The sequence below is a fragment of the Catharus ustulatus genome, chromosome 6 (assembly GCF_009819885.2).
Source record: "Catharus ustulatus isolate bCatUst1 chromosome 6, bCatUst1.pri.v2, whole genome shotgun sequence".
NCBI classification, from domain to species: Eukaryota; Metazoa; Chordata; class Aves; order Passeriformes; family Turdidae; genus Catharus; species Catharus ustulatus.
Window position 1 is genome coordinate 25,353,924 of NC_046226.1, and position 15,492 is coordinate 25,369,415.

Consider the following 15,492-nt stretch of genomic DNA (forward strand, 5'->3'; position numbering starts at 1 on the left):
ACACCTTAGACCTGAAATCTTAGGCTGGCCAAACTCCAGCAGAAATAAGGTGCAAATCTTTAACAGTGAAGGTGTAAGAGTGACAAACCCTCTATCACTTTAAATTGAAGGTGTATGTCTTTCAGCAGCATGCACAGAACCCTGATGTGGAAATTACTGGGTGACATGTGGTCACCTGCTGCGTGCAGGCAGTAAGAAAATACACACTGTCTCTTTCTTGTCTCAGTTTCAGTAACTCTGAGGAATCCTATACCAACAAAGCTTCTTTGTCCTTGAAATGTCTCAGTGCTGTCTTTTTCAGAAAGGGTGTTACTGGAGATCAAGACCATTAACCACTCAATTACAAAGGTAACAGCGACAACCTGACATCTACATCTATGCTACACCCAACCTGAATTCAATATATAGAGAAGTTTGCAAAGCTTTTACCCTTATAAAACTCTGGAACAGTGAATAGGAACAAATGTTTCAGTTGGGTGAAAGTACTTCTGTCTCTATACTAGTGCTCAATATACATGGAAATACTGCTTCTCCGTACTTATTGTGTCATCCATCACATGTATTGTCAACAAACGAGTGAACCAATCCCAGTCACCTCCCCTCTCAGGGAGTGGCATTACTTACTCATCTCAGCTGTTGACAAGTCAATCCTATTGATGCCTAAAGAGGCTGCCAAGAACAGAGGCAAGCCAGTGCTAAAGGAATAAAGTAGGTATTTATTAAAAGGCCCTTAAAGGATACACCTTGGCAGTACAAGGCTGTGGCTCCACCCAAGATGGACTCCGAGTCACGAGTTTTCATACTTTTACAAGTTTTTATCCATATATATATTGGGGTTAATTGTCCAATTAAAGCTTCAGGTTATGAAGTCCCATCCTCCCAGATTGCTCTTCCCAGTTTGCTGTTGTTTACACTTTTTGGGCCTGAAGCGGCAATGGTGTCCCCAGTTCTTATGCTGGAAAATAACTGTTTTGTCTAACTAAAGTGTGAAGAGAACTTGCTAACACTTCATATGAAATGCAGAGTTATCTACTAATGCAGTACAGAATCTGGAAAATACGAAAGCTAAAACTTGAGGCATCACTGTACAATGTACTTCACAGCATGTGAAGTCCTGAGGTCTTTCCAGTCTCAGGTTTCTCAACAAGACAAACTGCCATCACATGAATGAATCCTAATTTCCACTTAAAAGTCCACATTAAAGCCCCCACAAATCCATAGTGCCTGCTATGATCAGCTAGTCCAAGGTTCCCATACTCAGTCCTGAGACAAGTTCCGTGATGGTTTCAGTCTGTCTAGAGAAAGCAGTCACATGTTGGAAGCACACGGGAGCCCATTTTTCATTGTCTCTATCCAAGCTACAGTAAATTTGGGCTTTTTGGTATGTGACCCAAGAGGAAGAGGCCTCCAGAAAGCTTTTACCACCTGTCTTTTACTGGTTTTAATACTTTTCTTTCTCACTGCCATAGCCCCACTTTTCTGTTCCCTATGTATCTTCTCTGTTTCCAGTCTAAGTGTTTCTGCAGGGAAAGAGGAAGAGAGAGGGCACAGGTGTCAGCTCTGCTGTCAGTTCGTGCTGGTATATCAGGAGCAAACTGGGGCTGAAGAATGTACTTTGATAGGCTTTTCCAATAAGCCTTTAACACCTCAAGTAAAAGGGCTTCTTCAAACCCAACACAGTAATGAAAAGGAGAAATCTCAATTAATCTGAAACATGGTTTTCACTTTTATGCTAAGAATCAGATTACCTTTGAAATTCTAGCTTCATATCCAGTACAGTACAATTAAAATATGATTTGAGGGTTGCTTTTGGAAATCTTTACTCCACCAAAATACTTCCAATAAGGGAGTTTTCAGAAAAAAACAGCATGGTACTTTCTAACGGAAGAGTATGATCTGCCCTCAACATGAAGCAGTACTAGACCAAAGTTATTTTTAAAAATGCACATGGTTTGGAGACCTGAGATATTAGATATATGGCCCATGTAATATATCTCAATGACCCAGACTGTACAGGAATTGCAGTCACATTTTTCAGATGCCTCTAACTCTCAAAGTTAAGCAAGTATAAACATAACAATGAAGTTAATGCCTCCAGAAAACATTTCAATTTTAGCTACTTTGTTTTCAAAATCTTAGTAAGTAATGACAGGCAGGAGAAAAAGGAGGGGAAATGCAGATGGTAATAACGGGTACTCAAATGTCTGCACAGAAAGAGGAAGATAAGAAACCCAAAGGAAAATCATAAAGCCAGAGGAAATAGAGAGGAGACAGGAGCATATGGAAGAATTGGAATACAGACCGGTTGTACCGAAGGAGAAAATTTTTCCTTTTGACTACTTAATTCCACAGAAAGGCATTTCCTATAAATAGGTGATTGAGTACTGATTTATTACAAGCAGTATCTATTTTCTTCTTAAGCCATGTGGACACCTACTGCAATTTGCAATTTCAGTATGTATTTTTCTGCACATGAAAAAGACTGAAAAACTGTCTGTGCTCTGAACTATCACAGATTTCTGCTTTCTCTATTGCACGGATGACCACTGTCACACACAGGTGATTCTTACTTTCTGCTGCAAAGGTGATGATGATGTAGAGATTAAGGGGAGCTTAATCATCTGTCTGCAGTGTCTAAACCCCAGAAATAAGTCCAGTTTCAACCAGAGAAAAAGAGTGAGCAAAGGGTTTTACCCAAATGAAGAAAACAGGTTAGAGAGAGCAGAAGAAACAGGCTCAATGGTCTTCTGGAAATTTGTAGCATGAGGGGGAACAAGAAAATAGCCTGCTGAACTGTGCAGCTAACATCTCAGTCACAAGTCTCTCCTTATTCTTTTTGCTCTCATATTCCTAGAAGCAGCAGGAGCAGCATAACAGAAACAAAAGATGTAGTACACTCTCACTGACCCCGAGCCTGAAGAGGCCTCTCAGCTCCAATCCCACTTTATAGAAGTGTGATTTCATAGGGGTCCAAGAATATGTCACGGTTGTCTGAGGGGCATAACAGCGGATGGAGAGAAAGAGCAGGTCCTACCTACTGTCAGCATAAAATATACACAGTATTTCAGTTGGGATTGATTTCTTCTGCAGTCCAACCCATGACAGACTTCACTCCGGTGTTTGCACTCTGGAGTTTGTTTTTGCACATTTTAGCCAACTGTCTGTTCCTAGTGTCCCTGCAGCCCTCCTTAGCATAAGGAGAATCTGATGGCCCAGAGGGTCAGTGAGAGCGGTGAGCGAGGACTGATCACAAGGTACAGCTTCAAAAGATGCAGATTGCAAGTGGGAGATAGAGCTCCCATTGCAGACTGGGGACAGGCTCCTATGTGATGCAGAGTTGAAGCTCTTGAACCTGAAATCTTCAAATGACTAGTTTTAGACCCTCTGGGTTTAGATTAATCTCTTGTTCCGATTTCTTAGAGTCAGTATGGGCAGGAATGAAGAAACTTTCTAGGAAAAATAAAACAGTTATTTTGAAACAAGGATAAAGAATTTAAAAAGTGGCATGGAGAGGTGATGGGTAAATTAGCAGTCAGATGAAAATTACAGACTTCTTTTGTGTGTGTGTGCAGCTAATGGGAAACATGAGATGTTTAAAGCAAATTATTTAGAACTGGTGGTTTGTTTTAATATTACATAAAATTCATTCCACTGCATATCTCTAGATATTAAAATTTCAGCAGCACTAACTAGTCAGATGAGGAATTCTTACACATTCCACCCATCTTTAATATTTAAACAACCTAATTTGCAAAATAAGAAGATTTCTGCTTTTACAGCACTGAAATAGCTTTTTATTATTCCAGCTTTTAACTCCCTGAATTGTATGTATCTTCCCAGATAAACAGAGGTAAAGGTAGGATGTAGAGGATAGCAGCACTTCTGATTCAAAGTTACCTTGTGTATGAGAGAAGGGAAAATAAATAACTGGTTTTTCTTTCAGCTTTCTCTATGGCTAGACTTGCTTTCTTTGTATATCTACCTTAAAAATGTAGCTCTGATTTAGAAACGCAGTCACAAAGCAGTATGTTTCACACATACACTGTACTTACAGAAGGGCACAAATTCACCAAATTACATTTTACTTTAAAACATAAAAAGCAACATGCCAGTGAAATATTTCTAGTGTACCCACCAATAATGTTATAAGAAAAAAACAGTTAAAATTGTTAGGATATTGAATTTATCTGTTTTAAGCAAAAATCTAGTGAACAGCAAAATACAAGGTATTGTACTGTGTATTCCTGCTTAAAACCGAGAACAACACCGGAGCATCGCTGTTAATTAGCTCCAGTCAACATTAAATGCTTTACAACATTTCTTACATCAGTACTTCATCTGAGCTTTAGAATAAACATTTCCACACTCTACATGAAGAAAATAACTAGAAAGTATATAGCTTTTTCATTCAAATTATGGAGTAATTTCAGACAGTATTTGTGTACCAGAGAAGATATTTTAAAAAATTTCCGTAAAACCAGAGATTCAACCACTGAACAGTGTGGTTTATAATTCTATTTGTGTCTGTTAACGTCTGTTCTGGATCATCAAATCATATACATTGCTTTTTTAAAGATCTTTTAGTTTTTCTGTATTTATTTTCAATTTTTTATGTACTTCAGTTATATGTTATGCTAGAGAACTGTTTGTAGAGGTGTCATACAAAAATCTCAATTTAATGCATTATAAATAATGAAGTGCTACATTATAATAATTATTCCCATATTAACCGAATGCACAGCTGAGTCACCTTTATTAAATGCCTACACTTTGCTTAATGCCTTTAAATAGCACCTGATCTTTCTTCTTATTGCAACTATTCACTAATATTCTGGCCCAGAGGAGGGTGCAGAGTTAACTTGCATAAGGCCAATGACTTTCTAAGGAGAAGCACCCTATTTCATGCATTGTATCGATGTAATTTAATTTTGATTGTGTAATGTATATATTTAAAAGGCTAAGACTCTTTTCATCATGCATTTCCAAAAGGCACCAAACAGCTCCCATTTTACATAACAACTGAGATGAAATGTCTAAAATGCTTTCTTTCCAAAAAAGTGGCTGCAAATTCAGAGTGAAGGACGCCAAAGCTTGTCTATGGATTAAAATAAATTAAAACATCAGAGTACAGTATTTGCTTTAACAGGTATTATTTTAAAATCTGGGATTTAGTATTCATTGTCTACATATTTATAAACATGTAGTATTGTTAAGGTCAGAGGTAATGCTTCCGAACTCAGAATCATGTTTTAAAACAGGGATACATACTAGAGAGTACAGAAGGCAAAAAATCCATTTTGTCTAAAACGCCATACTAAGCGAGACAGCTCTTTTTGTGAACTTTCTGAATCCTAGCAACATGTTTTCCTCAGACATTATTTATTATTTGTTCACTGTTGCTCTTCATGTCGTAACAACAAATAAGTAGTACTAAGACATTTTCTGCCCCTCAGTTGTAAATTCCAGACCCAACCAAAAAGGGGCCACCTTTACAACAAAAGTGAATGGGGTTCGGCAATGGGATTAATTAGGAAGCGGGAATGCAAGGATTCACACTTAAAAAGGAAACTACCTTGTATCATTAGTCTGATTGCTTTTGGGGAAAAAAAAAAAAAGAAGCAAACAAACAGTAAAAAACAATCCCAAACCACTTTCAATAAGAATTGAAAGCAGAAGTAAATGAAATTTCAAACACTGCTCTTAAGCTTCTCTGAAGTCTCATTTTGTATTTAATAAACTACTGCAACAGAGGATATGCCTTCATATTATTTAATGCTTCTATTACAGGATATATTCAAAACTGACCAGCAGGACAATTGTGCCATTCATGTTCACTTTCAATTAAACATTTGTGAATGAGACACAGTTTGCTTGTAAAGACTGCAGTGTACTTAACATGTTGGCAATTTTCTGATCAGTGGCTAATGAAAATTGTTGACCCCATTTTTTTAGTAAATACAATGTCAATGTCTCAATACTGACTTTGGGTATTAAAGTAGCCACAGAATTATCTCTGAACTCATTGTTTCTCAAAGCAAATATATCTCAGGGAAAGGTCAAATGGTTTGGGTAAAAATATTTGAATCCTTTTAAAAGACAAGTCCTAAAGGGAGTCCTGGAGTTACAGAAACTTGATACTATGGCTCAGTAGGAAGATATACTGTGCGAGAAATTTTAAAAGAGAAAATTCAATCACTTAATTTGTCATAATTTTCAACAGCAAAATTGCCTTCCGCTAATACGGAGAGAATCTGCTGTGCTGTGTACAACTGAAAAGAAAAACATTTGAAGAAAAAACCAAAAAAACAACCCACAATCGTAGAGCAGTCTATCAAACACTTCTATCTAGAAAATACTGGTACTTAATTCTGGTCTTCTTCATGCTCCTTGGCTGAGGATCAAAATTCTTATTTGGACAAAACTCTCACAGCTGTCTTTCTCTAGATTTTTGCCTAAGCAGAAGTGACAAGAATTTGCCATTTTGTACACCAGCCTGGTTTTCTGCACTCTCGTACAAATTTAAGCCACTGGCTTCAGCTGAATTATTTTTGGTATACATTATTGAATGAGAAAGAGCTGATCCCTTGGATTACACATTTTATTTACATAATATAAATGTAACTCTAAGTCTTTTCAAGAAATAACAGCTAATGAAGCCCAGGAAATTTATCGATGGACTGGGGAAATCTTTCTGTCCTAATCTTCTCTTTTGTGTGTTACTTATTGTAATAGAATCAATAAAAACAACAGTACTGAGAAAGGAAGTAGAAGAAAGAAAACTACTTGGTGGCTAAGCACACAGGCACAAAGGCACAGAAAACAGCAGCGCAGGGATGAAATATTCTTTACAGAGTGCTCCCTGTCGAAATGAAATGAATGAGCCATATGAAATCCTGCTTCAACTTTTATATTAGTATAAAGAAAACTGATTTTTAAAGTGTGCTGCATTCAATTATGAGAAAGATTGAAGCAACATATATTTTAGAGTCAAAAGTAAACAAACAATAAAGGAATGAATGAACATTACACGGTAATCTATTTAGAAAATCTATCTAATCAGGTCTGGCCCTGAAACATGGTTTGGGAAAGAATTCCATAAATACGATATACAGCTGTAAGAACTGCAGGAATCAGATCCAACGGCTATGCCTGTAATTCTTTAACACAATGAATATATTTAATGTCTATCTTTCTTAAGTAAAACAACTCTTTTCCATAACAAACTATATATTTTTTTCTGGGAGAAATATATATTTTAAGACCATGGCATTTAACTTATAAGGTCTTAAAAAGATTTCTTATGCAACCTCTTGAACAGATGCCTAAATAGGGGAGGGAAACAAAGAGAAGGTGCTGATAAAATACAAATTCATCCATCATATTTGTAGTTATTGACAAAAACATAAAGTACAGAAATATGCTCCAAATCCTCTTTATTTGGCCAACAAGTTCAATGGAACCACCTACACCATGAGAGCAGAGTTTTGGTCAAATATAGGCTCAAATTCACCTTTAAAAGGAGTAAACAGAAATGGAGAAGACTCCAGAGGAATGTTTCCACTGGGAAGAGTGGTTTATTGCAAAATCAGAAACATAAAAATTGAATGTGAAATACACAGTTCTTAGGGAATCAGCTGAAGCCAAAGAAGTTCAGGCACACTGTGTAAACTCACTTTTATGCTGTATTTGCCTGGTGGTGGGGGGAGCATGATATATAGCTTTCTCTCAGACTTGACTGCAGGCAGAAAACATTCTGAAGGACCTTTTGTTTGATCTCTGGTGGGTGAGTATCCACCTTGGGCTTTCTCCTTATGTATGGATCTACTGAGACGTGCTGCTGTTGAATTCAACGGAATTGAGCCCTAACTGTGATTGGGATATGAGAACACATAATTAGCTGTGTTAGAAAACTGACCCTCAGTCTTTCATTAAGATGGAATTTTACCCTGTAAAATTTGAATTAGCAAAGACATTTTAATCAGGAAAATAAAATAACCAAATGATTCTCCTCTGTTGTTATTTTTACACTGCAGTGAGACAATGGTAGGGAAACTCACTTTAGGTGATATCACTTAATTAGGAAAAGCATCCTAATCAGATCCCCCTCCAATTGCAATAACTGTGGGGAGTCAAGTACATTTCCCTATCAAAGTAGGAAGCTGCACTGAAGTATAGATATTGATAATTTAAACTGTGATACAAGAGCAATAGAAGAGAAGGGACAAACACTAAGAAAGCAACCTCGTATTTTCTATACCTCAATTTCAGGACTGCTTTTAAAAGACATATGCTACAGCTCATATGACATTTCTGCACCTCCACTTACTAAAATAACGGCAGGATCAGTACTTCCATATCCAAGACTCAATGGCATAGCACATGGACTACTCTCATTGGTGATTCAGTATGAGACCACTTCACTCTTCGCATTTCCTTATCTTTCCATCCATCTTACATAGCGTTACACATTATATATGGGAAACCTGGAACCTGTTATGGCCACAGAGAATCTCTTGCTGGAAGGTTCCTGTGGTTAGCAGCTATATTGCCTGGTACTTTTGGAAGCACAGTAACTCCACATCCTCCGATTCAATTAAGGCAACTGTGGATTAACAGTACAGTTAAACCTTCAATATTTGTAAGTATGCTTACAGTTTCCCTCTTTACATTTATCTCCAATACTATGAGTGCCTATTAATGATAGCATTTTACACCATTCAGTTTTTTGCATAGGAAAAGTGGCTTTGGCTTACTGGGCCTGATACTCTGCCTCTGCATCACACTAATGCAAAGCTTAGGAACTCCAGAAATCCCCTTCAGTTTTAGAGTAAATCTTAGGGTTTATTTCAGTGAATCAGGTTTTTAGTGAGGCACCTCCTACCTAACAACAAGTAGCCATATATAATAAAAGCCGTACAGAAGGGAAAGGGAAATAAATACTAAAGTACTACCAATTACATGCAATTAGTTGCATTGCCAACACCAATCACCGAAAAGTTACAAAACAGGCTTTAAGATAATAATTTTTAATACATGTGTAGAATTCTGTTTATGCACTTACTAAATTTGAGTGTTTGGTTTCCCCCAGAGTTTTCCTAAGCAAACAGCTGTTAGCAACTTCAGCAGTAATTTAGGGAGGGGGGAAAATCAATGCTTATATATTGACTATGCCATATATAGCAGATTTTAAGAAACGTTTTTGATAAAATTCTTCATCAAGGACTCTGAAATTAAACTGTCCTGGCATAAGATGGTAGGTTTTCTGCTTCGAGGACAGGAAAAATTGTCCAGGTTTTACCATGTTGACAAAAATATGGAAGTAGGTTACCAGTACAATCTAGCTAAACTCTGTCCAGAATATTCATAAATGGTAAGAAAATGGGGATGCCATGAGTAAAGAGAGACTGTTGCTGATACTCAAGTTTTTCAAAACTAGAGCTGATTATGGAGAATTTTAGAAAGATCTCAAGATCTCACATTGAGTATGTGGCCACTAAAATTACTATTGAACCTAATGTTGAGGCATGCAAAGTAACAATCAACCCCTTTACATACAGCTCTACATACACAAAGATAGGTTCTAAATTAATCAGCAGTGTGGGAAGGATTTTGGCAATCTTTTAATATAGTCCTCCGAAAATACCAGCTCCATGGTCAGTAATGACATATGTGGTATAAGGTTACAATGGATTGAGGAAATAAAAAAAAAAAAGAAAACCAGATCAGAATTATCAGTAGAATAACATAGTTTCTTATCAAGTCTTAGTTTATTAGACTAAGACTCTTCAGCTTGGAAACAAAGACCTGTAAAGAATGGGACGAGGAAGGTGAGTAAGGAAGAACAAGAGGGCATCTAGTGAAAGGATGAAGTAGCAGGTTTAAAAGTAACAAGAATAAATGCAGCATAATATTTTTGTGAAATTCATTGATGCAGGGTTTAATAAGGCCAGAAGTGCAAGGGGGTTAAAATGCCATAGACAAATTTACAGAATTAAGCTCTTCATGTGGTTACTAGCCACAACATGACCTCAGTGCAAGTTTCTGCTCAGGAAATCATTAAACCATTGATTTCTTAGATGTCTAAGGGAAAACACAGTAGTATCATGTTGTATTTCCCCTATCTATTAGATTCTGAGAGCTTACCATTGTACACTGTCACACACTGCATCCTTCATCGCTTAGATCTGATCCAACAAAGCCATTCTCTGGTTATGTTCATATGAATTTCCCAAAGAAATGAAAAGTGGTATTTTCATGTAGCCACATGATTCCAGGAAACAGAAATTTTGAATAAACTGAAATATTAGGAGTTTCCTCATAACATCACAAGATGTGAAAATGTCCATGTGATGACCTGGAGAATCTGTAAATAATGAAAAATTCCTATTAATTTTATTAAACCCCTATGCCATTGCTTTTTCTTAAAAGCTTCTGAATTGGCTATTTTTCATTATGGTTCTTCTGTGTATCCAACTAATTAGAAACTGTCAAAACTAATTTTCAAGAAATGGAATGGCTGAAACCACTTATTTCCAGCCTTTCTGAAGGATTTGAAAGAGAAGAGGAGCTAACAGGACTGCTTTTAAACCACACAGTTTGAAAGACTGCAGGGTCACTCGAAGGTAACTTGCAGACAGACAAAGGATGCTGGGGCAGAACAGATGGGCACACTTCCAAAGCAGAATGGTTCTGTTTAACTGCAGAATCAGATGAAAGAAAATAAAACAGCTATACAGAAGGAAAATTCTACAATTCAGGGAAAAGTTTATGACGGTAGGATAGGAAAGACAAAGATTTCTGCAGAGGCACTCTTGTCTGAGTGTGGAGGACAAACCAGACTGAGGAGGTAAAGAAACACCTGTAAAAGTTTGTTATTATTGTCTGTCCAGGTACAAAGTAACAGACTTCAAAACCCTCACAAACTTTGTGTTGTCTTTCTGCTACATAGGCCCAGGAGCGATAAAGTGGAGATAGGAAAGTTGGAGCTTGAGGTACTCACTTAAATGAGAAGCCTGGCAAGCCAAAGCTGCTCTTGCTGGCTTATGGCAGGTGGCCATCAAGAACCCATTTTTGTAAAGGGATTAAAGATGAAAAGCAGATGCCTAGGATACATGTCAGAGATGTCAAGGAAAGAAGCAGTGCTGCAGATTACTCGGACTGAGAAAAGCTTAAGAGCAAACTGATTCACAAGGCTAGGACCCAACCATGGATCGTGTAATGGGATGAGCTTTGCTAGGACTGACTTGGAATCACCAAAATAAATAATTGAACTGGGGAGAGCAGAAAGCTTGGAGGACTGAAATTCGACTGCCTGTTTGTGTGCAGCCTGACACACTGCAGTGCTGATCTCCTCTAGCCCACAGAAAGAAAGAGAAAATCCAAGCGTCTACTGACTGTTCTTGTAGTCCTCTTGGGTTTGCATGGCCAAAGGCTAGAGCACCCTTCTGGAAGCCTTCTGGCTTCCACTAGGCACTCACTTTGCTCATGCTCACTGGACATTTGCACCCTCAAGTTAATGCACGAAAAAACTCCATTTGCAAGACCCTCTGCTCTACAATGAATTTTACCTGTGGGTAAACAAATGTGGTTTCATTGCTCTACATGCTCTGTGACATGTATATTACCCATACATTTTACTTGTAGCATGTACTGAATAACTGATGCTTTGGGGAAAAGATCTAAAACTCAATCCAAATCTGTTACTCCAATTGACCAGAGGTTTTTTAATCAGCTTTTCTAATCTGAAGCATCTTCTGAAGAAGCTGATGCTCTAGAACATCTTTGAAGCTTAATTTCTAAACAGACTGTCATTTCCACATGCTCATGTACAAGGGCAGCTTAGTTTGCTCCTCTGTTTATTCTAGGTGAATAATAGGTATGCATTACATGTTCATGCTGTAGCAGTGATGGTCTAAGGGTGCGAGAGCTGACACACCTGGGAGAAGCAGAGACCTTCCAAGCACAAAACCTTGAACTGTCTGTATTTTTCTAAATAGTGGGTCTAATCAAAGATGTTACCTCTGCAAATCTCACTTCACATATCACAAACCTGCACACTGTTACTTTTATAAAGTAACACTGCCGAGATAAATCTCCTATGTATTTTCATGCTCCTTTTCACTGCCAGAAAAAGATGAAACCATAAATAATATTTTAGATCTATGCTAATCTCAGTAAATATATTTACTTCATTTTATGAAGTTACTAGAAAGTCTTTATTTGATTTTATCTAATTATCACATAAATGCAGAAACATTAAGTGGGCTGATGTCAGCAATCAGGACTGCTTGTTACACAACATCAGTAACAGGGGCTCAGGTATGAAACAACTGTAATTATAGGTATTTAGCCAAAATGTATGTCAGTTCTAACTGATTAGCTGTGTAATTCTTTATAAGCAATTGAAATACTTTATAAATAAAAATTGCAAACTTAGCAACCAACAGAATATAGAAGTTTGATTGATTGTACAATGATACTTAATTCTCTATGTTTTTCTTTTGCTGATTGTTGCAAGCTTCTTCCTTCTGAGAATTCCTTTACTGGATATTTTTGTCCTCCTCTTTCCACCCCCCCCCCCCCCCGCTTTGTTTGGTTTAAGATTAACATAATGGTTACAGAAAGATAACTCTACATAAGCTTCAGAATACATCTATCTTGCATGTCCATTAAAACTTGATTCTACCATAACAGACACAAAAAAAAAACCAACTCTCAAAAATATTTCATCATGGTTTCATCAAGCTTCACGGTACAATTAGACAGTACTTTTCACTGGACTAATCAATAAGTGCATCATTTTGCCGTGTTGTGTCACCAGGCATTTATCCGTTCAACATCATGTTGTGGCTATTGCAGTTTGCCATGGTGAAAACCAACCTTTACCAAGTGATTATTCTTTTAAGTTATTTCTTATATCAACTGTTGCTTTAAAATAAGGGACACAAAACTACACACAAGGTGCAATGAGATATAGGCTGCACCAGAGTGACACGGGTAGTATCAAATACTGACATACCATCAGCTATGAGGTTGCATTAACTGAGCTACAGAAAAATGTTTTCCTCTGGAAGGCACATGAAAAACCTGTTTTGGTTAATGCCAGCTGTGCCACATCTTATAAAACCCACTGAATTATTGCATGTCACATAGGCCTACCAACAAGAGTCCTGCAGCAGGTCTCTGCTAGTTTCTATTTTGCACATAAAAACCTCAAACATAAAGTCCAGTTTGCTGCACTTTGGGTTATTTCTGCATGAGCAGAAGAGCAGTTTTTTACTTTCAGCAGCTTTGACTGATGAAACACGTAACTGCTGTGCACTTGCAATAATCTACCTTACATTACACTAAGAAGAATGAGTTAAAACAGCTGCAGTCTGTGACCATAGCGAATATCACTAACTTGTACTTAATTTATAATTAAGCAGAGTATGAAAATCATCATCCCACACTGCTCCTCCACATAATCATTTACTATAATTTACCCGCAAAGAAAGGACTTTTCAGCCAGACTGGTAGGTTTGGTTCTTTATATTTGTTTAAAATTTGTCCAAAATATTTATTTTAGGGTTAAGACAGGTAGGGCTATATGCAGGTGCTGAAAGTTTGATGTCAGATACTACTGGCACAGTCAAAATTGAACAACACAGACCATTCATATGAAAGTATTAAGTTGCCTGACCTAAAGTGAGCTGTCACAAATTTAAGTGTGACAAAAAAACATGACTCACTGCTATGTGCAGCTCCAAAAAGCCCTTACTAGAGGAAAACATGTGACTTTGCACTTGCTAAAGCAAGGCCACTACAGTTTACAGCTGCTGTCAGCCCTCGAAGCTCTTGCTCTTCACAAACAACAGTACTTTATGCATGAAGACTGTCTCAAGAGCAGGACAGAGGAGCACTGATGGAACCATATTTCATTGAAATGTGCTATTTTATCAGTTCACTTCAGAGGAAACATTCTGCTTTATCATTACAGGATGTCTCTTAAGCACATGGAGTAGCAGGAGCAGGGTTTGCAGGAGGATGGATAGTGCTGCCCAGACTGTACATGCATCCAACAGCTCCCCGCCCCCAGCATTCCCCTCCTTCCCCATCATTTAGCTTTAGTTTCCTGCTGTTACTAGTCCTCCTCCCTCATACCATGATCTTAGCACCACTTGTGTTGCCAGGACAGTGCTAAAGACCTGATATGGGCTTTGAGGAAAAGGAGAAAGGAAAAGAATATGTGGATTGAGAAAAGCCGACAGAAGAGGCATCAGATGTGTTGAATTCTGCATTGCCTTCCTTTACAGCAGGCTTTGTTGTTCCTCTTGAGGGCATGCATTTTCACAGGGGCGCAGCCTGAGGTACCCATTCACCATCTTTTCAGGAAACCACAGTGAAAAATCTTCTCTCCATCAGTTGTGTTGACACTGGACTTCACCCTTTCATTGCTGGATGCAAAGGAGGTCAGAACAGACTATTGTGGACTGAAGAGCAGGCAGGAGATACACTGCATATCCCAGGAAAAACCTCGCAGGTGTATTAAGGGAGTTTAATTATATTACACCTGAGTTTTCTCTGTACCCTGTTTTAAAATGCCATCAAATAGGGAAGGGATTCATGGGTTAGAAATACCCTGGTTAAACTTAGAAACGACCTGGTTAGGAAACCATGTAGCTACCGTAACAATGTGCCTTTCTCACAGGCCAAAGACAGGTTCACTGCAGGGCTGGCCCCAAGGGTGCTCTCCTGGCACCTCCAGGTGCAGAGGAGTAGTACAGGGCTGAATGAAGGGAAATTCGTACGATTGCACACACCATCCCAGCAGCTCAGCCTAAGAGTGTCCCAGACTGAACTAGAATGACCTGTAGGCTCCTCCAGCGCTCTCTTCTAGCCCTGGACAGTGCTCCAAGCCCACACTACACACTCAGTTAAGTAAGTGATAAGGGTATGCTGGGAGGGGACACCCTTTGTGCAGGACACTAGAAGTTTGGGGGTCTGTTAATGAGCTTGATCAGCTCAGAGATGGCTGGAATCCCTACACAAGTCCCTGACCCTCCTCAAGGCTTGGTCATGGTGCCCCAAAGGCAGTCGCCCTTGCCGGAGGCGGTAAATTGGTCACTGCGAGGTGCTGCTCTGCCTGAGGCACGGGCATGGTGCCCTGCAGGTATGTGCCCTGCCTCAGGCAGCAAAATGGCTGCTGCACAGTCCTGGTCGGGCCGAGGCAGGCCCGTAGCAGCCGAGAGGCCCTGCGGAGAGCGAATGGCACCCACGCGGGGGACGTGAAAAGCGGGCCGTGAGGTGTTGCCGTGGGTCAGCCGTCAGAATGGCGGCGGTCCGGCCTGCGCCCGGCCGCACTAAGGTGATAACGCCGTCCCCGCGGAGCAGCGCCGAGGCCCGGCGGCGGCAGGGGCGGGAGAGCGCGGAGGTTCCGCGGCTGGGGCACCGCACAGGGCTGCTGGGCTGCCCGCCTCCCGGACTGTGCTCTCCGTTTCTGTAGTTAAAAAA